This window comes from Ochotona princeps, chromosome 5 (genome assembly GCF_030435755.1).
Source record: "Ochotona princeps isolate mOchPri1 chromosome 5, mOchPri1.hap1, whole genome shotgun sequence".
In the NCBI taxonomy this organism is placed as follows: domain Eukaryota; kingdom Metazoa; phylum Chordata; class Mammalia; order Lagomorpha; family Ochotonidae; genus Ochotona; species Ochotona princeps.
The window spans coordinates 2,760,229-2,779,900 of NC_080836.1; positions in this window are offsets into that span (position 1 = coordinate 2,760,229).

Below are 19,672 nucleotides of genomic sequence, written 5' to 3' on the forward strand. Positions count from 1 at the left end.
AATCAAAAGCCAATGTCTATTTCGGAGATGCGAGATGAAGACATAGAAGATCTACCAGACAAGGAATTCAAAAAAATAATGTTAAAATATGTCAGAGACAATGAGAAGAATTGGGAGGACTTCAAGGAATTCAAGAACCACATAACCTCAGAAATACAACAAATGAAAAGTAAAATCCTTGACTTAGAGCACAAAATTGAGAGCCTAACCAACAGAACAAATACAGCAGAAGAGAGGATCTCTGAAACGGAAGACACACAAAACGAACATACCCAGTTCATGAAACAGCTGGAGACAAGTCTGAACAAAGCCAATAAGACCATACAAGAAATGAAAGACAACCTCAGAAAATTGAATATTAGGATTATTGGCCTTCCTGAAGGAGCAGAAAGAGAGTCAGGAATGCAAATGGTGCTCGACGAAATTATACAGGAAAACTTCCAAAACACTTGGAACATGAACCCTGCCCAAATCCAGGACGGTCAGAGGACTCCCAGCAGATATGACCCAAAGCGATCTTCACCCAGACATATGGTGCTCAAGTTCCACTCCAATGAAGACAAAGAAAGAATCCTGAGACAAGTACGAAGCAGGGAAAGATCACATACAGGGGAAAACCAATCAGGATCACTGCTGACTTCTCTGAAGAGACTTTACAAGCAAGAAGAGAATGGACAAAGATCTTCCAAATCCTGAATCAGAACAACTGTCAACCAAGAATATTGTACCCAGCAAAGATCTCATTCGTATTTGAGAATGAAATCAAATACTTTCACAGCAAAGAGAAATTAGAAGAATATGCCAGCACAAAACCAGCTCTACAAAATCTCCTTAGAAATGCACTAAATCCAGAAAAAAAGGAGGTGAATCATAAGCAAAGATGGCAAACAGGAAGATCTCCCCACTAAAGTCCACACAAGGAAGGACAATTACACAGATATCAACACCCACAAAAACAAGTATGGCAGGGCAAAATCACAACCTCTCAATTTTAACTCTTAACACAAATGGCCTGAACTCACCAATCAAAAGGCATAGATTAACAGAATGGATTATCAAACAGCACCCAACTATCTGTTGCCTACAAGAGACACATCTAACCAGAAGAGATTCGAAGAAGCTGAAAGTGAAAGGTTGGAAACAGATATTTCATGCCAATGGACGAGAAAAAAAAGCTGGGGTAGCTGTCTTAATTTCAGATGATGTGGACTTCAATCTGACACACATCAAAAAGGACAGGGAAGGACATTATATATTGGTGAAGGGACTGATCCATCAGGAAGTAATTACCATTGTGAACATATATGCACCAAATTCAAACGCACCTAGCTACATGAAGCAATTACTCACGGACTTAAGGGGAGACATAGATATGCACACAATAATAGTGGGTGATCTTAACAATCCGCTAACAACAATAGACAGATCAACAAAACAAAAACTCAACAAAGAAACAACAGAGCTCATACAAACAATAGAACAACTGGACTTGGTTGACATTTATAGAATTTTTTACCCTAAGGCCACAGATTATACATTTTTTTCACAAGTGCATGGCACCTTCTCCAGGATCGACCACATGATAGGACACAAAGCAAACCTAAATAACTTCAAAAAGATAGGAATCATACCATGTACCCTCTCAGACCACCATGGAATGAAGCTGGAAATCAGCAATTCAAAATGCCCCAGGAAATACAGAAACTCTTGGAGGCTGAACAATATGCTATTAAACGAACAATGGATCAGAGAAGAAATTAAAGATGAGATCAAAAAATTTATGGAAACCAATGAAAACTCTGACACAACATTCCAAAATTTGTGGGACACTGCCAAAGCAGTGCTACGGGGTAAACTCATCACAATTGGAGCTCATGTCAAGGCCCAAGAGAGGCGCCAAATACAAGAACTAAACACACACCTCCAGGAATTGGAAAAACAACAGCAGAAGTGCCCCACACACAATAGGAAACAAGAAATCATCAAAACAAGGGAGGAAATCAACCAGATAGAAATAAAAAAAACCATACACAAAATCAATGAATCAAAAAGCTGGTTTTTTGAGAAGATAAACAAGATAGACACCCCACTGGCCCGACTGACAAAGAAAAAACAAGAGAAGGCAAGAATTAACAGCATCAAAGATGAAAAAGGCAACATAACAACAGACACCGCATCCATTAAGGCCATAATTAGAAATTACTACAAAGCACTGTACTCCAACAAATCAGAAGATCACCAAGAAATGGAAAAGTTCTTAGACTCACACAACCTGCCAAAACTTAGCCCAGAGGCAACAAACGACCTGAACAAACCCATAACTGAAGTAGAGATTGAATCAGTGATTAAAGACCTCCCAACAAAGAAAAGCCCAGGCCCAGACGGTTTCACTCCAGAATTCTACAAAACATTCCGAACAGAACTGACCCCAATCCTCTACAAACTCTTCAAAACAATAGAAAAAGAGGCAACCCTTCCGAACTCATTCTATGAAGCCAACATTACCTTAATCCCAAAACCAGACAGAGAACTAACAGAGAAGGAAAACTACAGACCTATCTCTTTGATGAACATTGATGCTAAGATCCTCAACAAAATCCTAGCCAACAGAATTCAAAAACACATCAGACAGATCGTTCATCCAGATCAAGTAGGATTCATCCCTGGAATGCAGGGATGGTTCAACATTCGCAAATCCATAAATGTGATACACTACATCCAAAAACTGAAAAACAAGAATAACATGATAGTATCAATAGATGCAGAAAAAGCTTTCGACAAAATCCAACACCACTTCCTACTAAAAACCCTAATCAAGGTAGGCATATATGGAAAAATCCACAACATAATCAAAGCCATATATGAAAAACCCAACGCCAGCATCATACTGAATGGAGAAAAGCTGGAACCCTTCCCAATGAGATCTGGAACAAGACAGGGATGTCCACTTTCTCCACTACTATTCAACATAGTCCTAGAGGTACTCGCTGAGGCCATAAGACAAGAAAAAGAAATCAGAGGAATCCAAATGGGAAACAAAGAAGTCAAACTCTCACTATACGCAGATGATATGATTCTTTATGTAGAAGAGCCAAGAGACTCAATACAGAGACTGCTAGAACTTGTACGAGAGTTTGGTAGAGTGGCAGGGTACAAAATTAATGAACAAAAATCAACAGCCATAGTGTATGCGAACAGCCCCAAGATGGAAAAAGATTTAACCAGCAAGATACCATTCAAAATAACAGAGAAAAGTATGAAATATCTGGGAATAAATCTAACCAAAAATGTAGGAGACTTATTCGAAGAAAACTACAAACTACTTAAAAAAGAAATTGAACAAGACCTCAAAAGATGGAGTAACATCCCATGCTCCTGGATAGGTAAAATCAATATCATTAAAATGTCTATACTGCCAAAAGCAATATATACATTCAACGCAATCCCAATCAAATTGCCCAAAACACTCTTCATGGAGCTGGAAACAATGATCCAAAAGTTCATCTGGAAGCACAAAAAACCACGGATAGCTAGAACCATCCTGAAGAACAGGAAGTTAGCAGGGGGAATCACAGTTCCGGACCTCTGGACATACTATAGGGCAGTGGTTATCAAAACTGCCTGGTACTGGCACAAAGATAGAGAGGAAGATCAATGGAGCAGAATAGAAACACCAGAAGGAAACCCACACAGATACAGCCAAATAATCTTTGACAAAAAGACAAACGACAATCCAGGCAAATGGGAAGGTCTGTTCAATAAATGCTGTTGGGACAACTGGTTAATAGCCTGCAGAAACAAAAAAATAGATCCACATCTCTCACCATACACTAAGATCAAATCTAAATGGATAACAGATCTAAACCTACATCCAGAAACCTTCAAACTTTTGGAAGAAAATGTTGGAAACACACTGGAACACTTAGGAGTAGGCCCTCACTTCCTAAAAAAGACTCCAAATGCAGTAGAAATCGAGACCAAAATAAACAATTGGGACCTCATCAAACTAAGAAGCTTCTGTACAGCTAGAGAAACAATCAACAAAGTAAAAAAGGCAACCCACAGAATGGGAGAAGACCTTCGTGCACACGACATAGGTGATAGAGGGCTGATCTCCAGAATATACAAAGAGCTACAAAACAACCAAAATGTCAAAACAAACAAGCCACTCAAGAAATGGGCACGGGAAATGGGCAAACACTTCACAAAGGAACAAACCCAAATGGCAAATAAACATATGAAAAAATGCTCAAGTTCCCTGGCAATAAGGGAAATCCAAATTAAAACATCAATGAGGTACCACCTAACGCCAGTAAGACTGGCCCACATGAATAAAAGCACCAACAACACTTGCTGGCGAGGTTGCGGGGAAAAGGGTGCCCTACTCCACTGCTGGTGGGGCTGCAGGCTGGTACAGCCTCTATGGAAATCAGTATGGAGAATATTCAAACAACTCAAATTCAACATACCGTATGATCCAGCAATAGCACTCCTAGGAATATATCCAGAACACTTGTTTTATGAGAAACCAACATGCACTCCTATGTTCATAGCAGCACAATCTGTAATTGCAAAAACATGGAAGCAACCAAAATGCCCATCAACAGAGGATTGGATAAGAAAGCTATGGTTCATCTACTCCATGGAATACTACTCAGCTATTAAAAAAAACAAAATGCAGTTCTTTGTGGCCAAATGGGCCAAACTGGAAACCATAATGCTAAGGGAAATGAGCCAATCCCAAAAGGTTAAATACCACATGTTTGCCTTCATTTAAGATGATATGATGTTATGTATAACATGTTATGTTTTGAATGTTATATGTTGTGTATAAACTAAATTGAAGTATAGGTGAGGTGGTCACAGAAGGTGGCTGGGAACTCGCATTTACTTTCAACATGTTGGTTACTCATTACTATGTCAATTAATTCCATAATGATGTAAATTTTTGCTGATGGTATGATGGAGCTTTCAATTGACTGGGATAATACTCTGCTAGCTCTGTCTTCAGACCAGAGAGGGTATACCTAAGAAGACGTTGAACTTGACTGGACAATAAGATGCTGGACTCTATGTTTGGTGTATGCTTGCAATGGGGGAATCTCAACTGAACTTGAGCTGTGGTTATGCAACAAGGTGGAGGAATCCACCATGATCGGAGGGTTTGGGGAGGGGTGGGAGAACCCAAGTATCTATGTAACTGTGTCACATAATACAATGTAATTAATGAAGTTAAATAATTAAAAAAAAAGATAAATTCACTAATTAAAATTTAAGATTTATTTAGAATCATATTTGTCCATACAGTACTAGTATAGAACTAATACAGCCTACTACTGATAAAAAATAATTTTCTTTTCTAAATGATTTGAAAAGGCAGTTTTTACTACAGGGAGCAAGCCAACGCACTGCTATGACCCCAATAGTAAGAAACTAATATCTAAACAGATGGCAAATCAATCCCTCTGCTTTGCTCCAGAAGAAAACTAAGGTTGAAGGAAACTAGGGTAAAAGTTGAAAGACAGACGTGTTCAGCGAGCTGTGGCCCCGATGCTGTGATTCCAGAGGCAAATGCTGTAAGACAAGGCAAGCTGGTAAACACGCTGGCGTTCTTCAATAAATTGCTAACGGCTGTTCCTAGCCTGGCATCAGACCTGAGACACAGCAAATACTGACTTTCTGTAGGCTCTGCCTCCCAGACACGCACAGCAAACAGCCCAAATCTGGCGATGTTTTGCTAGGATGATGGTTGTGAGTAGGCATCATTTCATGTGCACTTGCTGTCTTATCTGTGAGAGAGAAGCCTCTTCTGCAAAGAGAGGAGAAACATCACCACCGTCTTAACATCTGATGAAAACCTATGAAGGAGTGGGAACTCCGGGACCAGCAGTCAGGGTTTGCAGATCCTGAATCCCACATCTCAGTGCTCAGATTGAGAACTGCCCCCAGTCATGTCCAGCTCCAGGGTCCACATCTCAGTGCCCGGTTGAGTCCTGCCCCCAGTCATGCCCAGCTCCAGCCACTGCACATCTGGTAGGAAGCAGAAGCTAAGCGATGGTTAGCACTCCAACTGAGAGAGGAGAGAAACACATTGAGGATCACAGCGCCACAGGAGGTTTCACAGCAACTGCCTAACATAAAGGCATAAAGTACACAGGAGAGGGTGTTTGCCTATGTCACATTGGAAGCCACACAATTTCTATGAAGAACAGCAGGTGATAAGGACCACAAAAGACAAATGCAAGTTGTGCAAAAGCAAAAAGTAGGGGTGATTTTATAAACATGATCTGGAAACACCAGTCAACATACTAAATGCAATTGATCAGACTATAAACAGCATGAAAATAACTGACTAGAATACAAAGGATGTGGTGCTTTAGGGAGTAGTTATCAATATCAGATTTTTTACTCCACTCAGCTATTGATCAGATAAATATAAATTATCACACTAAATAGCTACACAACGGAAGTTATTGCTTTTATTCAGTCAGAATATCCTAGACAAAGTCCTATAAATTTTTGTTCAGGTTTAATTGAGAGAAGAATACTGGGAAAAAAAAAGAAATGTGGAACTCAGACAACATAATCATTAGAATCAATATATTACAAATGTTGGCACTATCAGGAATATTTTAGAATAATTCTAATTCATAAATTAAATGCTATAATGGAAAAAAATGAAAAATTAGATGATTTTATTACAACCATAAGGTACAAAATCATTCTTAACAAGCATTCCAATAATCTCTAGAGCAGGTCATCAATAGATGCAGTACACACAAGAAAGTAATTACTCAGCTGAACTCTAGGTCTGTGAAACAGGCCATCTGGAAAAGTTAAGATAACAGGTTTAAAACAGCACATAAGAACTGTATGTCACTGTCAGCCATCTAAATTGCATGAGATTGGCATTCTGGAAACAGACAAGATATGACAATATAAGCATTTGAGGAAATAAAGGTCCAGACTATTTCAAAGTTAATGTCAGTTTCCAGCCCAAATCCAAAAAGATTGTATGATATCACAGTGATCAAACATCAAGCAACTGTGACATAAACTATCAGTTTCAAACTACCACAGTCAAAAACAAAGAGAAACTTTTGCAGGCAGCCAATGGGTAGTGGTTACCTACACACAAAAGGCATAACAACTACAGCTGAGGTAGAAAACATTTTCCAAGTGTTGAATAAAATGAATTAACTTGGGATTATTTACACCCAAAAACTCTCAAACATGAGCGAGAAACAAATATTATCTAGAGCAAACAAAAACTTACGAAATTCCTTTTTCAAGATGCTACTCTATGGGGTCTAGCGGCATGGCGTAACAACTAAAGTCCTCGCCTTGAACGTGCCCCGGGATCCCATATGGGCACCGGTTCTAACCCCGGCAGCTCCACTTCCCATCCAGCTCCCTGCTTGTGGCCTGGAAAAGCAGTCGAGGACGGCCCAAAGCTTTGGGATCCTGCACCTGCGTGTGAGACCCAGAAGAGGTTCCTGGCTCCCGGCTTCAGATCGGCACAGCACCCGCCGTTGCGGTCAGTTGGGGAGTGAATCATCAGACAGAAGATCTTCCTCTCTGTCTCTTCTTTCTGTATATCTGACTTTATAATAAAAAATAAAAAAAAATTTTAAAAAGATGCTACTCTACAAAGAATGCTAATGGAAGTTTTTTGAGAGGAATTACTCTAATATATACCAGAAAGTTGAATGGGTTAAAATGAAATGAAAAGAAAATTTTTCACAAACAGGTCAATTACCCAAAAATGTATGTTAAATATTAAGTTTTTTATCTTTATAAACTATGTTTTATATATGCATATAATTCATAATAAATATGACCAACAGTATAGGCACCGCCACAGTTAAAGTTGGAAATTTCTATTCTGTTCTCTCAAAAACCAATAAAGCACATTGGAAACATCAATAATTTATGTAGATTTAAATATAACTCTTAGCAAAGTTAAAACTGACATGCATTGAATGCTCTATAAATATTTCAAACATGAAGAACATTGATCCAGTCTAGCAGGTTTTCTGACCAGCAGGACTCTGAGACTACTACGGGGATAAGCGGGGGCCGCGTTCCTCAGAGACTGTCTAGTTGAACATTCCAAGACAAGCTCACATAAACTAAGAAAGGGGGAATGCAGAAGATGGAATGCAGAAGCACATCTCCCAACAGTACTCCCATGTAACGATGACACTGAAACTGGCTAGAAGGTATGTCTATCTCTCTAGACCCTCCAGTCATGTCACAAGTCACATGCAAGACGCAGGGTTGTAGATAGGCTCTGGTTTACCTGTACCAGATCGGCTAGCAGGTAGCCTGGACCACACGTGACTTCTCAGAGTTGACATCTGAGGACAAAGAGAGACTGGGTGCAATCCATTCCTCTTGCCCGTATGACCAATGAACAGGCCAGTCAAGGGGACAAGGCCATTGTCAGGAGTTCCCTCTGGCACAGGGTGTGCAGTGTGCCTATGACCTACCACCTAGGCCAAGCACAGAGAACCAGGGGAAATCTCCCACAATAAGTTCCTACTTTATACATGAAATCACTTCCAGTAATCTGAAAGAAATCAAATCATGGAATAATTTTCAGTCAACAATATCAGAAAACAGAAATTCACGATTCACATATGCCTTGAGAGTTCCCTCATGTTTTAAAATATCACATACTCCAAAATTTTTACAGTTCAAAAGGGAATATCAGAAGAAATTAAAAAGTAACTTGAAGTGAAAGAAAGTAGGCACAATAAACTTTTGCGGTGTCAGTAAACCTGCACTTCAAAAAACGTTATGTCAGTATATCATTTATTAGGAGAGAAACGTAAGCTGAATAGCCTAAAATTTTTTTTTTAATTTTATTTTAAATTCATTAATTACATTGTATTATGTGACACAGTTTCATAGGTACTGGGATTCTCCCCACCCCTCCCCAAACCCTCCCACCATGGTGGATTCCTCCACCTTGTTGCATAACCACAGTTCAAGTTCAGTTGAGATTCCCCCATTGCAAGCATATACCAAACATAGAGTCCAGCATCTTATTGTCTAGTCAAGTTCAACGGCTTCTTAGGTATGCCCTCTCTGGTCTGAAGACAGAGCCAGCAGAGTATCATCCCGATCAATTAAAAGCTCCAACATACCATCAGCAAAAATTTACATCATTATGGAATTAATTGACATAGTAATGAGTAACCAATATGGTAAAAGTAAATGCGATTTCTTATCCACCTTCTGTGACCACCTCATTGACATTTCAATTTTGGTTTATACACAACATATAACATTCATAACATAACTTGTTATACATAACATCATATCAAATTAAGGCAAACATATGGTATTTAACCTTTTGGGATTGGCTCATTTCCCTTAGCATTATGGTTTCCAGTTTGGCCCATTTGGCCACAAAGAACTGCATTTTGTTTTTTTTAATAGCTGAGTAGTATTCCATGGAGTAGATGAACCATAGCTTTCTTATCCAATCCTCTGTTGATGGGCATTTTGGCTGCTTCCATGTTTTTGCAATTACTGATTGTGCTGCTATGAACATAGGAGTGTATGTTGGTTTCTCATAAAACAAGTGTTCTGGATATATTCCTAGGAGTGCTATTGCTGGGTCATACGGTATGTTGTATTTGAGTTGTTTGAATGTTCTCCATACTGATTTCCATAGAGGCTGTACCAGCCTGCAGCCCCACCAGCAGTGGAGTAGGGTTCCCTTTTCCCCGCAACCTCGCCAACAAGTGTTGTTGGTGCTTTTATTCATGTGGGCCAGTCTTACTGGCGTTAGGTGGTACCTCATTGATGTTTTAATTTGGATTTCCCTTATTGCCAGGGAACTTGAGCATTTTTTCATATGTTTATTTGCCATTTGGGTTTGTTCCTTTGTGAAGTGTTTGCCCATTTCCCGTGCCCATTTCTTGAGTGGCTTGTTTGTTTTGACATTTTGGTTGTTTTGTAGCTCTTTGTATATTCTGGAGATCAGCCCTCTATCACCTAAGTCGTGTGCGAAGATCTTCTCCCATTCTGTGATTCAAAGGTTCATCTGGAAACACAAAAAACCACGAATAGCTAGAACCATTCTCAAGAACAGGAAGTTAGCAGGGGGAATCACAGTCCCAGACCTCTGGACATACTATAGGGCAGTGGTTATCAAAACAGCCTGGTACTGGCAAAAAAATAGAGGAGAAGATCAATGGAGCAGAATAGAAACACCAGATGGGAACCCACACAAATACAGCCAAATAATCTTTGACAAAAAGACAAACGACAACCCAGGCAAATGGGAAGGTCTGTTCAATAAATGCTGTTGGGACAACTGGTTGATAGCCTGCAGAAACAAAAAGATAGACCCACATCTCTCACCATATACTAAGATCAAATCCAAATGGATAAAAGATTTAAACCTACATCCAGAAACCTTCAAACTTTTGGAAGAAAATGTTGGAAACACACTGCAACACTTAGGGGTAGGCCCTCACTTCCTAAAAAAGACTCCAAATGCAGTAGAAATCAAGACCAAAATAAACAAGTGGGACCTCATCAAACTAAGAAGCTTCTGTACAGCTAGAGAAACAATCAACAAAGTAAAAAGGCAACCCACAGAATAGCCTAAAATTTTGTCTTTAAGAAATAAACGTAAGTAGAACAAATTAAGTTCAGAGCAAGCAAAAAGACAAACTTAAGTATAAAATTATGCTATTATCCTTGTAAAAGATGCAAGATTTATTTACTAATGACAGAGTTATAGAGAAAGAGACAGAAAAAGAAACACAGAGAGTGTGAGAGCAAGGAAGAGAGAAAGAGAGGAGAGAGAGAAGAGAGAACTCCCCTCTGTTGCTAAAATTCCAAAATAACTTCAGAAATCACTTCTTTAGCAGGCCTCAGCCAGGAGGCTGAACTCCCTCCAGGGTTTCCAGATGGGTGACAGGTGCTCAAGCACTTGGAACATCTTCTGCCACTTTCCCAAACACATTAGCAAGGACCTGGACTGCCAAAGGATGTGGACAGGAACCCATATGGAATGTCAGGGTAACAGAAAGTGACTCTGAACCACAGAGTGATCTCCAAAGCAAGAAATAACAACTGACATAGAACTCATTGATAGCTTAAATATATGGTGACATGTATTGTTTGGTGGAATGAAAGATGTAATATTATGACAATGTCATTCATCCGCAATCTCATCGAGAACCTACCTAACAGAGTTCTGTTGAAATTCCTTCAATATTTTTGAGGGCATAAGAAATTAATCCTAGAATGTGTATGCAAAGGTAAGAAGCAGTACTAGCAAAATTAATCGTAAAGAAACAAGGCCTATAATGATTTGTACTGCTGCAACTCTGAGCGTGAAGCTCCCCTACTCAAACTGACACGGGTGAGGAGTCACAGCTCTGCTGGCTACCGGTGTGAGAGGCCAGTGTACAACAAGCACAAATGCTTCCTTGCCTTGTGTCTCACAGCTCTGAAAAGATTAAATCATTGATCACAGACATGTGAGGATACCCCCAAAGTAAACATTAATCTAAATGTTTGAGCAGTTAAGAAGCCAATGCCATGATTCCTTCCTGGGAAGGCATCCCTTGAGGGGCAGCACCAATGGCTCCAGCGAAACCAGGAAGGAGGCCTTTGTTGATTTCCTGGATCAGGCATCAGCTGGGCCCAGGAGTCGCATGTTGGAGTGTGTGTGTGTGTGTGTGTGTAATAACTAGCATATATGTACATATATGTGTATATGTTAGTACCTTTATTTATGAAAAAGTTTAAATCTTTGCATAGTTTTTTTACTTATAATCTTCATCTTCCAGAAACATTGTAATGTCTTCTCTTGGAAAGGTAGGACATAAAATAATTAAAAAATTACATAAAGGTCTGCATGACCTTATATTCAATATTATTTTAAAAGCACTGTACACAACAGAAAAATCGATAAGAACTTATTAATTTCACAGATTTTATACTTTAAATGAAATGTTAAAAAGGCATGCCACAGAGTGGAGAAATAAACTTTGAAATCTGTAACTTATTAAAGCATATGCAGATTAAAGCAAAGGTCTAGCAATAATGATGCAGCTAGCCAAGTAAGAAATGGAAATATCTGAACAGAGACCTCATCAACAATGCTATTTGTATAAGAAATAAATGTATGTTGGGTCTGGTTGCATGGCCTAACGGCTAAATTCCTCACCTTAAACACCCCAGGATCCCATATGGGCACTGGTTCTAATCCTGGCAGCTTCACTTCCCATCCAGCTCCCTGCTTGTGCCTGGGAAGGCAGTCGAGGACGGCCCAAAGATTCAGGATCCTGCACCTGCGTGGGAGACCTGGAAGAGGTTCCTGGTTCCTGGCTTTGGATCAGCACAGCACCAGCCGTTGCGGCTCACTTGGGGAGTGAATCATTGGACAGAAGATCTTCCTCTGTCTCTCCTCCTCTCTGTATATCTGACTTTGTAATAAAATAAAACACATCTTTTTAAAAATAAATATAAAGAAATAAGTGTGTGGAATGATGTCTAGCATCAAACTGCAATAAGGTGCTTTATGTATAATTCAATTAAAGTGGTAAGAAATAAAGCAGTAAGAACAATACAAAAGTACTCATTGTATACATTACTGATGGAATATGAAAGCAAGGAGTCCCCCTCACTTACTTATCCAAAGGAAAGTAATGTTGCTGTGTTTAAAAATATGATTTCTCAGTTCTCGGTATCATTTTCCTGTTGGACCAGTGCAATGCACTAAGTTCAGTGAGTTCTCGTCAGCTTAGCACATGCTAAGCTCACTGTTGTCCCCTGCTTTCTTATATTTGTCACACTTTAAGAAATGGCACCTGATGTGCCACTAATTTCCTGATTTTCTGGCCATCAGGCCTGTGGGCTATCTGGAGGTGTCTTGGGTGGAACCTGTAGGATGCTACGTTGTTGCAGTTCTTGAATTAATACATACAGTGCCTGTCTACCAACCCATGGGTTTATCATGCACCTTATTAAAGTGTAGCATTCATTCCTCCCTCCGTCTGTTATAACATGATGCTATTAAATTAACCTTAATATGGTGTTTTGGTATGGCAGGTTAATTCTTTGCTTGTCGCATAGGCATCTCACATTGGTGCCTATTTGAGTCCCGGCTGGTCCACTTCCCATCCATTTTCCTTTGAATGGATTAGGAAAGCAGAGAGTGCTAGCCCCAATCCTTGGCTGGAGTGATGTGGAAGACCCGGAAGCCCTTGGCCCCCAGCTTGAAATCAGTCCAGCTCTGGCTGCTGCAATGACTTGAGGAATGAACCAGCAGAGGGAATACAGATATACATATACATATATAAACTTTATATATTTAAAACTAAATATACATATATTTAAATCTCTTTTTAAAAATTTATCCACAGATATTGTCAGGATACTGTTATTGGGTGTGAAATTCTGAGTTGGCAATTCTTTTTTCCTCCCTATATATTTCTTTAATATTTTTTTACTTAATTTTATGATTATCATTTTATAATACAGTTCCGTAGGCCCTTGGGATGTCCCTTATCCCCTATCTCCAATTTCCTCACCCCTGCCACTCACTGAGTTCCCCTATATTATTACTATAGCATAGTTCTTCATACACATTCATATGTCCATCATTGTGGGCATGGACAATGGCAGAGTCCAGCATCCTATTGTCAAGATAGAGTAAACAGCTTCGTTGGGAATCCATGTTTGTCCAGATGTAGAGATGCACACTGCATCATACCCTTACATCTGAATATGATAGTCTCCATTACACAACTTTTATATATCCCAATAAATGAAAAGCCACAATACAAAATTAACAACAGGAAGAAAAAATAGAAACTTACAATGCCATGAACTTAAGTTACATGCTGCTAGATATGACAGTCTCATTACACAGTGACTATACATACCCTTAAATGAAAACCCAAAAAACAAAATCAACAAGAAGTAGAAAAAAAAAAACAAATTATCAACACCATGAAGTTAAATATCATGCTACTGAATGACTAATGTGTTCCTGAAGAAATGAAAAAGGAAATCAAGAACCTTCTTGAAGAAAATGATGTTACTGTATGCTCTATGAATCACTGAATAATTTAATCAGAAGTGTTTGAAGCGATGAAACAAAAAAAAATCAAAATCCATGAGATATAGCTTCCGCTGATTTTTGATGGTGAAATGAGTCTCGGGTAGGCAACAAAAAATGGGATTTGTTTTTTAATCCAGTCTACTAATCTATGACATTTGATTGATAAGTTAAAGCCATTTACATTCAGGGTTAATACAAATGGGTGGTAATTTGCTCCTGTCGTTTTAACAATGGATTGTCCATTGATTTAATTATGTGTTATTATTTTACTGGGATGTTCTTCACATTTGCCTTTGGTTTGGGTGGGCGCTATTCCTTTTCTCTGTCAAGAGAACATCTTTAAGTATCATTTGTAGGGCAGGTTTGGAAGAGGCATATTCTTTTAACTTTTCTTTACTGTGGATGGGCTTGGGGCAGAATTGTGCATGTATTGAGCTGGGAGTGATCGCATTTCTGGCTCAGTGAACTGAGCATCCTACAGGTTCCATCAGCCAAAATAGGTCCAAGTAGCCCTCAGATCTGACAGCCAGCAGATCAAGAACTTTAGTAGTGGTACATCAGACACCATTTCTTACAGCGTGACAAATAATTTAAGAAGGCAGAGACAACAGTGAGCTACACATGTGTTGAGCCTGGCAAGAAATCACCGAGCTCAGTGCATTGCACTGGTCCTACAGGAAAATAATACCGACTATGGCATTGTACTGGTCAACAAAGGTTTGTGTGGCACTCAGGTTTAACGGCCAGCAGATTCCTGGAATATCAGCACCACCAACAACCTAGCTATATAGGACACCTGGTGTCTTCCTAATCCTGGGACCTACTCCAACCGGAGGTGGGGAAAGGTTGTACAGACAACAGTGCAGCCTCAGCATGGTATAACAGGAGGTGGAGAGTGATGAGCCAAGAGCTGGGGCTACAGAGACCATGGTGGAAATCTAACATAAGAACCCAGACCTGGAACTCCCAGAAGTGGGTGACACAACTGATTGCAAGCAAAGAGCCATGTACCAACAGCAATAAGTACAATCGAACTATAGACCTGTGGGTGACACAGCTTAAAAAACCTGCCCCAAGGAGAAGACGCTGATGAGCAGAAGTACAGTGACAAGAGCAAAAGAAGAGACAGATTCAGAATAAATAATAAGGAAGACTCCCCTGCAAAGCAGCAAAAGGATTTGCCAACCTCAGAGTTCATTGAGGAAGATATTGAGAAAATGGGGGATATAGAAATCAAAACATTTGCTATAAAACTTCTTATGAACAATGAGAAGCACATAAAGCAGACATTCAAGGAATTCAAGGAATATATCACCCTGGAAATGAATTAAATGAAAGCTGATATTTAAGAAATTAAGGATACAGTGGAGCAAATTAAAAGTATAGTGAAGGGTCTCCAAAATAGAATGAAGGAGGCAGAAGAAGGAATCTCAAAATTAGAAGATATTTCCTGTCACCAGGGGGAAACAAACAAAAACCTGGAAGCAGAGCTGGATCAGGCCAAAAAAAGCATACTCTCAACAGGTTTAATCAAAAGCAATCTTCGCCACGACACATGATCATCAAGCTCTCTTCAACTAAACATAAGGAAAAGATCTTGAAATGTGCATAGGAAAAAAAATCAGTTGGCATGTAAAGGAATGCCAATTAAACTCACAGGAGACCTCTCACAGGAAACTCTACAGGCAAGAAGAGAAAGGAGAGATATATTCCAGATTTCTAAAAGAAAAAAAATTGTCAACCTAGGATAACGTACCCAGCAAAGTTTTACTTTGTCTTTGAAAATGAAATAAAATTCTTCCACAGTCAAGAAAAGTTAAAACAATATGCCTTTTCTCCTTATAGTTTAAGTAATTCACTGAGATCTTTCTGGCATGTTATCTGAGAACAAATAAGAACAAATAAGAAAAAATATCTCTGCCTCTTGGTTGATAAAGTACTTCCTGGTGTCATGATTGGTTTTAGTATTTTTTTCTCTCAGAATTTTTTTTTTTTTTTTAACAATTTCAGTAGTATATACCCATCTTTTTTTTTTTTTAATTCATTTAATGTTTGTTCTGGTTTAGGTGTTGTGTACAATCTTGGACCTATAATTCGCTATCTGCTTGACTGTGGCAAATCCTATCTTTATTACTTAAATCAGTTATTTTGCTTCATTTTATCTTGTTTGCTTTTCACATGGATTCTTTGCTATCAGTTATTTGTTTAACTCTAGCTTCATATTGTTGTATCTTACTTTTTTAAAAAAGTAATTGCTGGCTCACAGTTAAATCTTGACTTAGTTTTACATGTTAGGTAAAAAGTATTTACACATGTTAGGTGTAAAAGTGTTGAAACATATGGATTTACAATTATCATGGGCTCATTTGCGTAAACAGTTTTACTTCTTGCGTTGGATTTGCTTGATTCATTTTTAAAAGGTCATAGCTGTGTGTAGCTAACCGCTCCACTCCAATAGGCTCTGTTAATCTATATATCTGTCTTTTGTCAATCCTACATTGTTTTTATGTTTTGCTGTAATACAGTAGGTCTTACTGTAAGGAGTTATTCGAATACCAACCCTGGACCCGGCGCCATGTCTTCTTCCCCACAGCTCACGAAGTTCGCACCAATCCAGCCATCCACCAATTAGATGTAACCTGGCATTCCACCTGAGAATCCCACCCCAATCTTCCAGCCCCTTCCCCAACCCCACCCACTTGCCAATCATCCCTAGGCATTCACCTGCAGGCACCAATCCCCTGGGGGCCTGGCCTCAATCCCTCCCAATCCCCGCCCCCTACACCTCTTATCTCTTCTCTTTCCTCCTCTCGCTCTCTCTCTCTTCTCTCCCCCTCTTCTCTCTCTTGCCCTTCTTTCCTGATCTTCACCACCCCTACCCTGTTCCTGCTCTGTTAGAATAAACCTCCTAAGATACCTCATCGCGTCTGGTGATTTTGGCTCACGGTAAAGAACCAGGTTGCAGGAATTAGCTGCGCGTAACAATATTGTAATATCCTATGAACTAGAACTCTCCAAACTTTTTAAATAACTAGCACTATTACATTTAATTATTTGTCCATTTTTTTAGTATATTCTTTTAACTCCTGTATATTTTTCATCCTTGCATGTAGATTTCAGAATATGAGCATGTAATGGTATAAAAATCCATGCTGAAGTTTCATCTGAAGCCTTAACCCTATAGGTAAGCATGGAAAACATAAACTATTTTCTGGTGAGCTTCCAAAATGTGAACAAACCCTTGTTTCTGTGAATGACACAAAGTTCCTTGATTTGCTTCATTTGATCTTAAATTTCCAATTAAGAAATCCTCTGTAGCTTTTCATAAAAATATTTATTTCATGAAATTGTCACTAAAGCATATTTTGATTTTTTTTAAAAGTGATTTGCCTTTATATTTGAAGGTAGAAAGAAACCAAGAGAGATAGTGCCAGGGAAAGGAACAAAATTGTCCTTCTACCAGTTTACTCTCCAAACAGCTGCACCAGCCAGGGCTGGGACAGGCCAAACGCATGAGTTTGAAAGCTCATCTGGTCTGCCATGAAGGTGGCAGGAATCCTGTCATCTAAGCTATTTCCGGCTATTTATCCAGATGAACCACCAGGGAGCCTTATCACAAACAGAGCCGCTGGGACTCAGCTTGGCGCTTCCCTGCGCGTTGCTGGAGCTGCAAGAAGCCAGGAGGCACCTCTCCTCTGTTTGACATGTTCATCCTACAATACCATGCGGTCTAGCAAACCACTTAGCTCCCACTGAGAGTGTTGCTTCTGTATTCTTTTGCCAGATTATTTGAGATATTCTCTTTATATTCTTAGGCATATTTATTTTCCCCTTTCAACCTAGCCTTCTTTTCCTTATATTATTAGCCTACATAGAATATCCTGTACTCTTTTTTTTTCTGTTTTGTGGAAATTCCTAGATTGTATGAAATTTAACCTGTGATTTAAAATCTATCTCGCTGGACTAAAATTAAGGTGCCCTGATTCTCTTCAGGAAACTCTAGAGAAGAATTCATTTCCAGCTTCTAAAGAGTCTTTCCCAATTTCTATAGACCAGCCACAATCTTTGGCTCATGTGTCTTCATCCTTAGAGTAATTGCATTTGTATCCCTCTTTCCTCACGTTGCCATCTGTCTGATTATGTCTGTTCTACCTCCCTCCTCTACTTTGATGGTGGTGGAATCCCGCTGTGCTCATGTGCTGTGTGGCAGAGGATGGCATCTAAGTGAGCCCTGTTGGTGCTATTCCTTTATTAGTCACTTGGTCACTGAGATTCACTACAGTAAAGGAATTGCTCCTCCACAGCAAAACCCATCTCACATGGCTTTTCAGTTCTATCCAAATGGCTGAAAATATCTCAGAAACTAGTCTTATCTCTTCATGGGACTCTTTTTGGGATTGAGCACTCTTTAACTTGTCTTGAGGCATTGTCAAACAGTTGTTTGATCGTTTTCTTGACTTTGAACGTGGCCTGTAGTTCAACAGCTGGAAAGCCTCCTTTTAGAGCTTTTTGCAAGTTGTGGGGTTTCTAATTTCCTGAGTCATCAACTTCTGACTCTATTTCACTTCACAGTTTTTATCCAAATCTGTCTTTCCTCCTATCTTTTATGGTAAATAGCAAAAGCAACCAGACAGCAAGAATCCACTTGAAAATCTCAGCGAAATGTACAACTGCACCCTTCACAGACTCTGCTTTATGCATTTCAGGTAAGCTTTCTGGCACAGTGTGACCGGTAATCTCTTGGTCAATTTCCAGGAGCACAGGGCTCACTTTTCCCTGGGCCTTCAGTAGCACTGCTGATTTTAATGCACATTTTTCATGAGATAGTCTACATGCTTTGCGAAGTTTGCCTTCTAAGCCTGGATTCAATCCTGTTTTTTCTTAAGGCTTCAACCAATGCAGTCTTTGACATTCTTATTTCTATTAACATTCATTCAGTTGTGCCTGGCGTTTATTTTATTATCATGATAATCAAAAGTTTTCTGTATGTTTTATCGCCACATTTTTAGGTATATTTTGCAATGGTCTTTACTCCACAAAGATAATCAGTATTCATTTCTTACTGCTGCTTTATCAAAAAACCAAAAACACAGTTACAAAATATCAAGTAGTTGCTATTTCCAGCGTCAGATCTCTGATGTCCCTAGAATAACAAGATACTGCCAGACTGTTTTACCATGGGAGTTCCAGAGAATAAGGTCCGATCCCTGTTCTTGCTACTCACACCATCCATCACATGCCAAAGCTCATGAATGCCTTTCCACAGCTTTATCATACACACTTCTGTCTAGGTTAGGATGCTCATTGTATGGTTCAGTCTTTCTCCTACTCTATCATCTCGCCTTCTTGCTTAAACTTTAATGACCTTTATGATTTCATCTGACTATATGGACAAACCATGGCAAGTCTCTATGTTAATTTAAGTTTAACGGTGTTAACAATCCTACTTCAATCTCCAATTTCTTTCCTTTAAGTATTTTATTGGAGTCACAGTTCCAGGGGTTAAGGCTTAGATTTCTTTCTGGGAGTCCTGGAATACATCAGAAGTGAAATGTAGAGCAGAGCTTATGTAAA